Source organism: Hyposmocoma kahamanoa, unplaced genomic scaffold, assembly GCF_003589595.1.
Source record: "Hyposmocoma kahamanoa isolate Upper Pololo Valley unplaced genomic scaffold, ASM358959v1 68, whole genome shotgun sequence".
NCBI lineage: Eukaryota > Metazoa > Arthropoda > Insecta > Lepidoptera > Cosmopterigidae > Hyposmocoma > Hyposmocoma kahamanoa.
The window spans coordinates 2,802,286-2,817,609 of NW_020653856.1; the positions used below are offsets into that span (position 1 = coordinate 2,802,286).

The 15,324-nt window shown below is 36.6% G+C and overlaps 1 protein-coding gene and 1 non-coding gene across 2 annotated transcripts in view; one reads left to right on the forward strand and one right to left on the reverse strand.

Moving 5' to 3' along the window:
- LOC113232290 (potassium voltage-gated channel subfamily C member 4-like) overlaps positions 1 to 15,324 on the reverse strand; it is a 520,425-nt gene that overhangs the window by 457,729 nt on the left and 47,372 nt on the right. The window lies entirely within an intron of this gene.
- On the forward strand, positions 13,754 to 13,824 carry Trnat-ugu. Its single transcript has one exon. It is a non-coding gene; the product is annotated as a tRNA-Thr (tRNA).

Genomic DNA, 15,324 nt, shown 5'->3' on the forward strand with positions numbered 1-15,324 from the left:
GTGTGCGTGTGCGTGTGCGTGTGCGTGTGCGTGTGCGTGTGCGTGTGTGTGTGTGTGTGTGTGCGTGTGTGTTTGCTTGCCCGGGCGCGAGACAAGTTATTAGGTAGTACATATTTTATAACTATGTTAATATTTCAAGTACTCTTTCGGTTTCGTCGTAATTCTGTACCTTAAGCCATTTACTTATTTTATTTTTGTTTGTGTTTTTACATGCATTTACTATATTTAATTTTTTATTTATAAAATTGTACAATCTCCCACTCCTAAAATGCTAAAACCTCTAAGCAAAGGAAGTACAGACCTTATTTGTCTTACATACTGCATAGGATCTTCTAGCCGTGGACACTCTAATGTAATTATCAATACGTATATTAGAGTGTTGTCGAAGTACCGTGTGCAGAATATAAATTTGACGAACAGAGAGAACATCTGCATCGTGATAAAGTTGCGTCGTTGGAAATCTTCGCGGCTTAAACAAGCAGAAGATCGACTTCTGGTTACATATGCCTGTACACAAAGATATGTTACTCTGTCGACGACTGAGGCGGAGTATAGTAAATGCGTGAAGATGCAGAAGCTGTCATTCTCGCTCTTTATGCCGACAATCAGAGCGCAATGGTATTTGATTTCAAGGCGACACATATACGCGCTATGAATTTCTGCGCGAGCTACATCATGACAAGAAAGAAGAGCAGGTAGCAAACACTTAGCCCTTCCTAAGGATTACTTTCTTAAAGCACGATCTTCACTGGGCGTTGTAAACAGATCCTAATCTGCTATAGGCGGAGTGTTGGAACCTATATGGATCTCTGGGCTATCAGATCATGTCTTTGTTTTGTGACCTATATTCAAATAGTGAGTATTACAAGTTTCGTAAAAAAATTCTATTGTACAATTTATTTCAAATCAATTCTTATAAATAGGCGTGTCGCTTATCACAAGGCTCGCGACATGCTTGTCCCATCACTTGATATAAAAAAGTGGATAAGGTCTGAAAACAATGTTTTCTCAGGATACCATAAATAAATAATAAATAATATTATGATTCTTCAGTGTCTAAAACCAAACTTGTCCTCAGAACAACAATACAGCGAACTTTTTTCATGCTGAAAATAATTTATATTATGTCTTCCTCGTTCATTTTTTCTTCCATTAGATGTTAGATGTAATAACATAGTCGTATGGGTTGGTATTACATTTTCATCACACTTTAACTTCCCCTTTCTATTCAGTATGCTTTTTATTTCTCTCATAGTTGTCAATGCCTATAGAAATAGGTCACTGACGTGTTAATTTTGTCTACTATACTACATGGTCTAATGTGGAGATATCTTAGAAGTAACACATGCTGCTTTTAGAGACAAGGGTATGGGTTATATAATTATAACGTCTACACTTCTAAGTCTTCAATAGAATTGGTCTAACAGTGTTAGCAACCGCAACCAAACACAAAACATTTAATCGTTTTGTACCACACTCATATTAAGTAATTACGGCATGATCTTACTATATACGTCCTTATTATACACAACAAACATTTAAAAAACAGGTGACTTATAAACCTTTGAAGTCGATGAAAAATTGGTGCAATTCACAACGATAGCGTTGAAGTCCATTGCACGAGTGCTTTTGTAAAGTTTCCATTGCATTTTTCTATTTGTTGCGAGAAAAATGTGCACTTCGCTGGTTATTTAGTACTTGTAGTCTGCGAATGGAAAATGGTTGGTGATAAAATACAGGTATAGTTAAAATGTTACGTTATAAACAATGATTGTTGAGTGGTTTGCCATTTGGCTTCGATGTCTAGCTCGATAACAAAACTGCTCAAATAAGTGAAGCTGAGTGAAGAAATCTTTCTTTATTTTCTCACTGGTGGAGCTACGGCAAAAAAAGTCGTCAAAGCCAGAAAACAAAGATAAGATAGAGAAATTCGTAAGGTCTGATGACTCGTTTCCTAGCTCTGTTGGATGAGCGATAAAACTTGAAGAATACACTTCTTCCGGCAACCCCGGCGGAAAGCTAAAGGGAAACTTCTTGACGTTTTAAGGCAACAAGCAATGACCGCTTTTTTCTTAACGCCTTCTTCTTCTTATCGTGTCGGTACTTCTTCCATTTGGACTATATTGACCCTGATTAGTACGTTGCTACCTTAACTGCGCCAACCGTGGCCGCGTAGAGATCATCTCTCGTATCAGGACACAAGGAGCGCAACAGTAAGTGATGCATAGATTATGTTGGGGCACCGCAGTCACATTAGGTTAAACTAGCATCCCTGAAACCCCATTTACACACCGTGTCCCTGCAGCGTTCTACCTGAGTGTGAAGTCGATTTAAGCTCGCAATGCCTTGCGTGAAAGGGGTAATGGACAAAATCGGTACAGTACTAAAAAAGTACTGTATAAAAACTGTGTTTAAATCATTACCCAAGGCGATGAGGCATATGAGATCATCTATCAATCTCCAGGCGTTTATAAGATTGATTGGAGTTACAGGAGCTCCTATATTGGGCAGACAAAACGCACCATATCGGAAAGTGTCAAAGAACACACCGCGCCTGTTAGGAACCATCAAATCAATAAGTCTGCAATAGCCGAGCATTTGCTGGGTTCAGGTGTTTGATACTACTGAATTGGGCTTTGTAATCCCAAGATCCTTTCTACAGAACGTCATCACTATAGTAGAATCGTACGTGAAGCTGTTGAAATTAAAAACACCGTAATTTCAGTGCTGATGACTGCATTAGCAAGTCAAGAAGACAAGTCGCCGGATGTCGTGAGTGTTATGTGTCGGTACTAGACTAGAGTTTTCACTAGACCTATATCATTTATTTGTGCATACTAGTGCACAAAATCAGAACGAGTGCGGGTAGTTAGAAAAACTCGCACAGCTAGAAGATATTGACACCCGCCTCTTCAGTCCTTCGAGACTATACACGTTGCAACACGGCCGAATCGAGGCAAATAAAATATGTTTTTTACACGATTAAGTCACGAACTAAAAATCAAATAACCATTGAGTCAATTATAACAACAAACTAGTAAATTACTTTTACAAAAAATATAGATAAATATATAAATAAATGCTACTCTAATAAATAAAAATACCATTAAACTTTATGAATACAAATAGTTCACAAGATACAACAAGAAAGGGGAACCCCTTTAGTATGGCTATGCTAATGCATTGGGAAAGGTATATGCCCTTGGGTTTCCCAGACAGTCTACTAATTTAAACAATCTTTCTTACCTATTTCTGCCGGCAAGCAGTAATGTAAGCATTAGTGCGTTCCGGTTTTGAAGGGTAAGGGTGCTGGTGAAATTACAGGCACATGGGACTTGTCAACTTGCAGTGGGGCACTGCCACTACGATCAGATCTGAGTGGCACTGCAACAGTAATGGACAGGCGTGTATCTTACCATCAGGCGCACGACTTGTTCGTCCTGTCACTTGATATTATAAAAAAAGTAAATCCATAAAAACTTCAAGGGATGAATGTCATTCAGTCCGTATTTATCTCTGAAATTATTCGATTTTAAATAACATTTTTTTAAGGGCATTTCTCCTAAGTCGCAATTTTCCGTGTCCACACATAAAACTCTACATATTTATTAAAACAAAAATGTATAAAAAAAATTACAGTGGATATCATAGACCGAAAGCTAATTGGAGAGCACAAAAATTTTCTAATGGAAAAAAATCCGAAACGCCTAAAACCTAACAACAGTGGCGTGTCCCAATCGCGGAATCCAACGCAGTGTCATATTTCTCAAAACTGAACCCATATTTCAATATTAGACTTTAGTTCACATTTAATACGTCAGTTGCCAGTACGTATAATCTGAATTTCGCAATAAACTAGACAATTCTTTATCACAATAACAAGTTTCCTGCGTGTCCCAAGCTTACGCAGGAATTCGGTGGTAGTTACGAATCACGCTACTCGTCACTACTGAAACATTTTAGAAGCATCGTAATTCGTTCGCGTTATTCGTCAGTCACGCCTCTGCGGCTGAAGAGAACAGGCGGGTGATTTGTTGCCGATTTTTGGATTTTTTACTGGCAAGTACGTAATTCGGTGGATTTGGTCCAAGTTATAGGTATAGACATTTGAGAAACTAAATTTTATTGTTGTATGTCATATTTTTTAAGATATGTAACAATTTATTGATTTTACTATTGCTGTCATTTTCGAGTAATATTTTAAAAATGCATATTGTTTTGAATCCCGTGGGCTTGACTTCTGTGGAATTTATGCCACCTAATTCAGAAAATCTTGCACCGAAGTCAGAAAAGCTTCCACCGAAGTCACATTATTTATGAAAACAAAGAATTATATATTTTTATCATATAAATATTTAGTTATTATTATTGATTTTCACAGTTCTATATTACTACTTGCTTTCTGGTAAAAATGGGTAAGGAAAATCTAAATAGGAAGAAAAAACTGGAGATCATGAAATTGAAAGAGCGCGCTAGAAAAGCGAGGATAAAAAGCGATCCAATTCTATATGAAATATTTAAAGAAAAAGATCGACAGAAGTATAGAAGGAAAGGTTTTAAAGTGAAACGCAATGCCTCCTCATGTGCAAAAAGCACTGAAAGAAATTAGTCGTGCAAGTTCCAAAAAACATTACTACGAAAAGAAAAGAACCTTGCTTAATGAAATTCCAATAGTAGTTCCAATAGATAAAAAATTCAAAACATTTTGGATCCATTACGAGAATCTGTAATTCTATCTTCTTCGATTTCAGTGAAAATTATTCAAGCAAATATGCAGGGGAAATACAAAGTTTACATTTTAGGAGTAGCCGACAGCAGATTACTCCGCACACTTCAGTTATTTACATTAAAAAAAATAGACTTCCGACCACTCAATCGTTTTATACAGTAAGTGAATCTTTACGACACGACGCGGTTGCAGTATGGGAGCACTTATAACAAATTTTTAACTTCTTGGAAATGGAAGTCCCACAAGTTCGATCGCTTAACTTTCAACCAGTTTCTCCATCTGCACAATATCGAAACAGGAAAACGTTCTTCATCATATTATGCATCCATTGGAACCTCGCCAACCTGACATGAGTGGAATGGAAGTATAGTCAGAGTGGTCGTGGAAAAGGAGAACCAGATGGTATCGGTGGGTGTCTGGAGGGTATTGCTAATAAACTTGTTGCTCAAGATAAAGACATTCCTGATATGCAAACATTAGTGAACAACCTTAAAGAGAATGAAAAAAAGGTGTTTATCGAATTCAAAATTAAGCTAATGTTATACGTTGGAAAAACAAATGTTGATACCTCACAACCTCCCAGACTTTCAAGGGACTTTAAGTGTACATCAAGTGCTTTGGAATTCAGATAGAAGAGCAAACTTGGCAATGAGAAAGCTTAGTTGTGCAGAGAAAGAATGTATACATAGATCATCAAAATGTTCACATGGCCAGCACATTACATTTTTCAATGTTGATGCTATATATACTTCACAGAATAGGTAAAAGGAGAAAAGAAAGAAGGAAAGATGAGAGTAAGAGATGCACAGTAAAACCAAGAAAAAGGAGATTTCGGATAAGATAATAAAAATTATCATACACAGTATGCGTATTATATATTATATACAGTATGCTTATAGGAGACCCATGCTCGGAAGTGGGACATGTATGGGTTGATGCATATAAACTAATTTATCAGGCTGTATGTTTGAAAGTGAGACATACTTATAGAGTGCGTTATATTCCTGATTCTGAACCCAAAGAAATAATAAACTAATGAACTGAAACTTTATAAAAAAATATGTTTGAATTTTTTTTATCGACTACTACTTGTGAACAACATTAGTTATCGAAATCTATGCACATCACTATTATTGCTGCGACGCAGCGGCGGGCGGCGGCGTGGCTTTGTTCTCTGGTACGGCGGCGTAAAACAAAGCACTGGTCGGGGGTGGGGGCGCGGGCGCATACGCCAAATTGCTGTTTGCAGCAGAGACAGTGCACACGCGAACTTGGTCTAATGAAGAAGACACGTTAATTATTTGTACTTCCGCTCGCCCGATCGCCGCAAATTGGATATTTATTTTAACATCGAATTGACTGAGATAGTGCGACTTTACGCAATAAGTGGTGATGGCAAGCTATTGAAATGTTCCCAAATCGGAGTTTACGCGTAGGAGGTGAACAGTGTCGAAGTGTTGCGTTAGAGGATTATCTCAGCATTTTATACTGTGAGATAAAATGTATTTGTGTTGTACAATTTAAAATAAAATTTACTATGCCGTGCTAGACATGCTTGACTATGCCATGCATTGTGAAAAACGGTGGGCATTTTGAATACTTGCTCCGTACCACGTAAGTGTAAATAAACTGTAAATAACCGCTCACGCGATGCGCTCCTCCTACCGCAAATGGCGGCTATTTGGTTTCGCAAATTAGAAAAGCATTCAGTTTAAATACAAGTTTTTATAAATAAAAATTATTATTCTGCATTGCTAAATAAATACCCTCCGTACTACCAACAAAAACATCTCAAATAAAATGCAATAATATACCGCAAATCCTGCACTTAAAAAGCACTAATGAAATTTTTGGTGTACTTGGATATATATGATAATATTCCGTTTGAGTGGTTCTAACGTTTACCATGAAATTACTCCTTAAAGTATAGTTTATAAACATTTATATTCAGGGTAAACTTAGAAAACGCTACTTACGGTATGTTTTCAATAAATAAACACCGAAATCACCAGCCCAAACAATAACACACACGATTGTCGTGACGTATTTTTGAAGTTGTTTATTTTTTTTAAATGACAGACCCAGGCATTAAAAACTTTATGGTTTGCTAGAGTAGTTACCGAAATAGCAATTAGTATTAGTTCTTTTACCTGTTAAAACTTCGATATCCGATAAATCGGTATAAAATCATCACCGGCACCTCTAGGTGCGGCTACAGCTGCATGTATCGCGTGACCGGATAAGTAGAAAATAATTCATTGTAAATAACTTGATTTCACATTTTTAACTACGCCAAAAACCTCAATTCTTATTAAATGTTAACTGGTTACTAAATCATAAACTTATCTTTTTTAGTACGTAAAACATTTCGATGATAGTTCAAGTAAAAAATAATTAACATAAGCTAAAATGTAATCATTTTGATAACAGTTTTTTCCATCATAACATAAATAAGTAGGTGAGTAACTTAGTTTTTATTTTCTAGAGAAATGTGGTGCTGTGTCGGTCCTAAGCCCGCGAAAAAGTAGGAAGGGAGATGTGAAATCATTGTTATTGTTGCTGTCTCACTCGGCGCTCGCTTGGTAGTATTCCCATTGCACTCGACATCCAGCGTAAAGGGAATCGGTTTATAAAATCGGTGTACACTCCAAAACATATTTGTCGATTTATTTTTTATTCTATCCCATATCCTAATTTTATTTTAGTCTATGTTAAGTTGTAACATGATTTACTATGACATGTGTGAACATGTCTTACTTTCAAATATACAGCCTGTATAAATCGAACAGCAGAACACCGATAATCTTGAAGGTGATTCATGTTATTTTTAAAAACATAACATAAGAAAAAACAGAAAAAATAAATACTACCTATACAAAACACAATATTATCAGCGAGTACTCGGAAATGATGTAATGGTATTTGTGTGTTTACATAAAAAAATCTGGTTGTACTTGTGATTTCGTATTTGTGGTTTCTAAGCGAATGACACACCACTACATATGCAATTCCGAGCTCTCGCTAATATCACTATACCAGGCTTGATACTCTGTCCTAAGTGAAGATGCGTGTCTAGTAATGGACTATGGTTTTTGAAACCCAAAGACGCCAGGGGAAGCGCGCAACTATGTAGAATTAACTTATTCGAATATATCTACATTTGTAACGCGTAAGTATACAAATTGTTTGAAACTCAGAAAATGTTTATATATAGAGTAATATTTCTTGTTTTGGAATCCTTAATGTACAAGTAAATAAATACAGAGAAATGTAATTTCACTAGGTAACACTCAGCCTTACAGGTCGAGTATCTCTATTAGCGCATCGTTAAATAAACAAATTAAACCAAAATACGGACGCCGTGAGCGTTTCAAAATTGGAACGCCAAATGTAAACCAATAAACACCTCGGTTATTGCTAATCTCGTCGATGATTGGTCCGCAGCGTTGCAACGACGACACTATTCCGGTTCTAGATAGTACAAATAAGATAATAACTTTGTCACTAACAATTTAATGTCGAGTTTAACGGCTGACGATTACTTCGTCTTTATTTTATGATTCGTTCGCATGTAACATAGTGACATTTACGGTGCTTTCGTAACTCAGTTTTAACGTTCACGAAGAAACTAAACAAAAACTATCAAGGAAGAGCGATGATAGAATAGTAGGAGTACGATTGCTTTTCAATTGAGAGGTCGACCCTTGGAATTCTATGGCGAAACCTATGACTTTAAATACTTAGCTACGTACATTTGTGAATGTTAAGTAACAATACGTCTCTTTTAACGGTAAAAGAAAACATCGTAACAAAACCTACATGTCGAATTAGGTTCACAGCCCTTTAAAAACACGTGGATGTCTCCAGCCTGCATTGTGCCTTCCTAGCGGACTATGGTCTAAATCATCTCTGTAGAGAATACCTGAACTCGGCAGTCAGATTTATAATGGAATAGTGGTGATAAAGAGTGTGTCTGTGTAAACCCGCCTACTTGCATTTTGGTAGCCCTATAACTACTACATTATCAGTTTAAAGTCAAGCAAATTTAATCCAGCTCAGCACAGCCCTTCTAGATGCAAAATAACATTCGGATACTCTTACAGATCTAAGTAACACCAATTGTATTGAAATTGATTACTACCGTGTAGGATGCCACTCACACTTTCATCCGAGACCTACATGAGTCACAATTTTGGGTTCGCTTTTGAAATTAATTATCTGAAATTTGTCGTGACTTACACACGTCTTGCCTTTTTTAGTGCTACTAAAGCAATTACCAACTCGCCTTGTAAACTAAACAGAGCATAGCATTCGTGTTAATCCGATAATGAGTTTTATAACCATTTTATGGTCCACGGAAACGTAATAACGCCATGGCAGTTTGTAGACGAAATAGCGTGCCACTATCTCGCTGTAAACCGAGGGTTATGGAATAATCCATTCGTTGGTAGTTTGATTTAGTTTAGTCTGTCGGCCGGTAACAGCATCATCCTATTAAACAGCATATCTGGCATTTACAGCTAATTGATTCTAGAAATGTTATATTACAGTGGACTTATTCTAAAGTTATTGTGATTTTAGTAGTGTGGTGGTATGATGCGACTTATGATATTCATTAATAATTATTTCTAGCGGTTAGCTTTATTTTTTATAATTTGTGGCTTAAAATATCTCCTCACAAAAGACAATGGCGCAAGTACCTCTTGCTCCTTATGGAACACCCTGCAGTAAAACCTATTTGTAAGAACAGATCTATAAGATTCAGCTCAAAATTCACTAGTACAATCCAATTTACCCGAATTTGGTACCAAAATGGTCGCTTAAACGCAATAAAAAAATCATGTATAATTCCGCCATTCATTTGGTAAGGGTATTTATAAATCAAATTGCGCAAAATGTCTGTGACGTAATTTCCTTTTGGTTTCATTTGGGGATTGCAGTAGACAATTGATTTTTTTGTTTTTTGGTCCTATTTTTAGATATGCTTTGATATTAGGCGCGTCTCTCGTTCTCTACTTAGTGCTCGTGTGTTTTAACACCTTAGAAACACTGTTAGAAACACTTTTGTGAGATCCTCAATTCAATATTTGTTAGCATGAAAAAATTATGAATCAATAAATATTTCCGTCTGAATAACATCAAAGAGGAACAATTCGAATATTCCTAAGTAACTCTCTGATATACTAGCATACAAGTTCAAAGCAGATGTCAGTTTTATTAAATTCCGATAATACTAAAATAACTGTATTGATTGAAGTGTTAGGTAGCCAGATCAAAGTTTCTATTTTCAAATGCTTATCTTGAGTTCGGTTTACAGGGTTAATATGAGGCAATGAAAATTGATTTGTGGTGCAATAGTTGAGTAGCGTAAGGTTCTTAGTTTTAAGTAGAAACATATCATGAGCTATTTAAAAAAGGCGATAAAATGGTGCTTAATAGTGGTAAAGTCTCTGCAGAACCTCTTAAGTAGGCACTTACCTACTTCTGCCATAAAGAAGAGCTACTTCGATTGAAGGGAATAAAGACTCAGCGGAATTATAGACACAGGAGATTATAGATCATATGTCCCACATTCGGTAATGCATTAGCTATGTTAAGGCAATTCCTTAGTAGGTATCTTTATATCTGCCACTTATAACTATATAAGCGGATACGATTACCACTTTCCTTGATGTATCAATCAGGATAAAAGGGAATGCTTCGACGTTTTGATAATATGGAAAGGATGGATATTAATATATTGACAGCACAACTTTATACAAATAAAATTAATGGAAGCGCGAGGGGAGATATCTCGTTCGCACACATATCGTTCAGATTGGGGATGTCCTTGAGAAAGCCCAGGTAAAAGGTGCCAAGAATAAACGGATTTATGTGAAGAGACTGAGGCAAAAAAGATTCGTCAGGAGCCTAATAAGTGGAGGTTCGTGGTCTTGTTTACCCTAATGAGAGACAGGTATAATGGTATGCATGCAGAGACAGAGCTAGAGAAGGATTTGTTTTCGTCCTTCGGATTGTTATATTGAATATAATAAAAAATGATGAAATAATTTTGTCGTTAAGTTAAACGTTATTAAGTTCGTGTAGCATTTATCGTACATTAACCCAGTTACGTAGATATTAAGTAAATACACAGTTATGCAATGTCAGTGAAACCCAAATTAGACTTTACATTTGCTTTGATGTGGTGGCCATTTAAATCTGGTTTTTGGACGCCTATTAACGGAAAAGTAATTTTTTTTAAACGCTTAGGTTTTTTAACGTTCACAAAGTGGAACATTACGATGATTTATTTATATCTGTGATTTGATTCCTAAACAAGTGTAACGAAATGGCCCAATACTGCTAGATCTTCACACATATTCCAAGGTTGGTCACACTTTTAATGTGCAAATGTCATAGCTATTTTTTCCAATATCGTCAGTGAGTGTATTGCTGCTAATATTTGTATGTAATTCAAGGATTGGAACCATCGTATAATAAAAAATCCAACTCCCGCCCGCCCTTTCATTCGGAGCATAGTGTGTCACATTATTATTTAAGTTATACCTATACATTTTTATTGAATTGATATTCAATTATTTTCATGTGAAAATAAATTACTCTACTAGTTTGTTATAATTATTAATACAAAGACCATTCAGAAAAAAGTCCTTCGGTCCGGCCGGCTTAGTTGGTGTAGCGTCTGGCACGGTATGCTAGAAGACGTCGGTTCAAATCCGGCCGGATCGAAAGACTTTTTTCTGAGTGTTCGATCTTTGTATTAATAATTTTACTTTTTACCTGCCTCTGTGGCCGAACGGTTACCATGCCGGACTGCCACACAGAGGTCCCAGGTTCGATTCCCGGGGCAGGAGAAATATTTGTGTGGTCTACATGTATTTCTCTCGTGAGTTTGGGTGTAATTTGTGGTTGTCTACCTATGTGTGTGCACTTGGCACCCGCGATACAGGGTTTCCCTAGTGCGGGGCTATATTGAGTGTCTGCTTTATTATTAATTATAACAAAGTAGTGCAGTAATTTCACATAAAAATAATTGACTATCAATTCAATAAAAATGTAAATACAATGAATAGCGACATCTTTAGCCGGGACTGGTAGCTGTACAGGTATCTAACTGGATGACGAAATATCATAGATTTGTCATAGATGGCGATACGGCTAAAAAGTCGTTCAAAACCAAATACAAAGATACGACGCAAGGTCATAGAAAAATTCGTGAGGTCCGCTGGCTCGTTCCGTTGCTTAGTTGGTATAGCGTTTGACGCGGTATGCTAGAAGACGTCGGTTCGAATCTGGCCGGATCGAAAGATTTTTTCTGAGTGTTCGATCTTAGCATAAATAATTATACCTAGGTTATCAAAATTAAGTTATTCATCACAGTATGATATTTTTAAACCAACATTATTGGTACCTCGATTATCAGAGTATGATTACGAAATAGAAATGAAATGCTGAACATTCTGATTCTCAACTTGAGGCACTCTTATTTAAGCAACCATAAACACAACGGTAAGCAGGACTACTATTTGATATCATCTTTAAAAACCAGGCGAACGCTTCAATTCTACAAAGAACGGCGCGTGTAACCCCGCGCTGTGCAACGCGAGAACCGCGTGAGTACAAGCAAATGTGTGCGTCCGTACAAGGCGCGTGGCGGGGCTTGCAAATATACAACCCGTGCTACTACATTATATGCAGTTAGACTACTTATCTGTGAATGTGATTGTGATCAGTGTATGGAATTGGGGGAGATAATTTAGCTAAACTAAAGAATAATGTGGACATACCCTTCTACAACTGCCTCCTTAACTGCCTCTGTGTGTGTGTCTGAACGGTGATCATGCTACATTTATTTCTTTCGTTTAGTTCTCATAATTTGTGGTTATCTGTTTGTGTGTACATGGTATCCGTAATACAGGGTTTCCCTATTGCAAGGCTATAAACGTGTGCATTAACAAAATCCCAGATTTCTCGAAACTGATTACATTTGACAATTCGTATTATTTATTAAAATTTGTGTAAATTGGTGACAAATTATTACTTTCTATTAAGTATTTGCTACAAATCATTGTCGCAAAAAAATAATATGGCTGTTGTGTGTCTACAAGTATCTACTTACGTATATAAATACTTTGATCAGCTAAAGTCCATACTAAGAAAACCATCACAATTAAGATAAATTAACACCCTCAATTCCGATTTACGCTTGTTATTTTTGGACCGTCGGCGTCGATTTTTTTTAATGGAGAAGCAACAGTTACTAAATTATAACCAACTACTTCATCAGCAGGTCTGAAGATGACAGTAATAAGAAAGTTACGATATGAACACTTGTATCACGTCTGTTTGTATTATTTTACGAGGTCCTAGCTTAAATAGATTCTATGTCAAAAAATGAAAATCAAAATAATCTTTACTTTACAGGTAAGCATTATTACACTTGACACCGTCACATTGGTTAAACTGTACCGCTCATTCGTAAAGCAGATTCCCTTGAAAAGAATGAGCAAAAAACTCTAGGGGTTGCTCCTTTGTAAATAACATTTGAGCACATTCAACATTTACAATATTTTTTTTTGTTTTCAGAGATCGAGACTACCTCCATGAGCTAAACGGGTTACTACCACGGATTTTTGTCATCCAAGTACGCAGAAGTTGTATAATAACCTTTAGTATAAAGTTTTTGTTTGTGTGAACTTGTGACTTTTTGAAGACGACTATCAAGAACAGCTAGTTTATTTTGATTCCTCGTATTAATGTTATATCTGTGACTGTATAAGGTTAATGATAATAACGTGCTGTGTAACTTTGAAACGGAATTACTGGCAGCTGTGTGTCACCGTCAAAAACTCTATGAACGAAAACTGTCGACTATGATTTAAACGTTTAGTTGTTGTATTGTTAATATTACCAATCAGCACATACTTGTTCAACAAAGGAAAAAAAACAAAAATATCCACTGAGTGCTTTCAGATCGATACGGGACGGTAGTGTTGAACATTTTCGCCGTATGTTCCTATGGGAGATGTAGCTCAGCGGTAGAGCGTTCGCTTTGTAAGCGATAGACCTGAGTTCGATCCTCAGCATCTTCATTCTGGATACAGATCGACTTTTTTTGTTTCTACAATATTAAAATTCATAATAAAAATAATGAAACAGCAAATGTAGTACAATCATAGGGCATCAATTCACACAAATTAATTTTAGTACATATTTAAAACTGTACACAGCGACACATGAATAAAATGAAATAATATTTCTAGTATTGAATCACGAAAACTCTATGTCATACAAAATCAGAAGTATATGAAATATAAAAAAGAAATGCAAAACTGTCTAAACAACATCTTACGATTGATCAAGTAAAATTCATTTCGTAGCAGAAAAGATACTTGTGAAAGTACTGTCACCTTACCAGTTTCTGTCGTCAAGTAGTAATGATAGCATTACTGTGTTCTGGTTAAGCCGGAAAGATAAGGGCACTGGTGAAATTACAGGCACGTGGGACTTGTCATCTCATATCTCAGGGTGACGGGCAATGTTTCAATGCCCCTCAGATCTTTGCGATTTAAAGCTCTGAGTGCACATCATCAGCTGCACGACTGGTTCATCCCGCCATTCGATATTATAAAACAAAAATTACAGAAGACATAAACGAACGAAGAGAATATTGTGGGTGGGATATACTCAAAAGGCTTACAATGCTCTGCGCGTCCAATATAATAACGCCTTCAGGGTGCTGTTGCGGCTGCCGCGTTTCTGTAGTGCTTCCACCATGTTTGTTGAAGCACGCACAGACGGCTTCGATGCCGTATGGCGCAAAAAAACGGCCTCACTTGTGGACAGAGTGCGGGGCAGCAGTAACAGCATCCTGAAGATGATAAGTAGTAGGTACGATTGTCCTATTATGTGGACTCTGGCACAGAGGACAAAGTCATTCTTAATTATTAAGTACTAATATAGGCGAATTATTAACATTTTTTTGGACCTTTTTTTTTTTTTTTTTTTAAAAAAAAAAAAAAAAAAAAAAAAAAAACATTCACCACACAAAGCCACCATCGGCAAAAAATATAGCAGTCTGGTGCAGATACGAGAAACACATTAAGATACTACAGAGCACGAACAAGCGGGGATTTATTATGAAATACAGTTACCGCTGCTGACATTCACAGCAAAGCTGGTGATTACATGGACGTAAATTAAATCTCAATTTCACACGAAAATTCAAAAAAAGCAAAAGAAAATCGTCTTCATCATTTGTGACGAGATCTAGAGATGCGTGAAAATTAGACTGAAAGAAGTTGTACGTGGTTTAATTTTCATATTCAAAGCACTTTTATGTTACTCGGGAGTGGCTTTTTTATAAGATCAATTGAAGGGACGAACAAGTCGTATCTACGCATGGAGATAAGGGAAATTGTCACTTATCTCCTCGCGTATCACACAAATATCCATAGCAGTTGCAGTGCCACACAGAGCTTTAAAGGACTATCCACACATATCAGCGCCGTGCTAGTTTGTGCGAACTTCGCAGTACAAAATATACGCAGCGTTTTTTTTTTGAGCCCCTGACAGAGCACTTCCCGGGCACG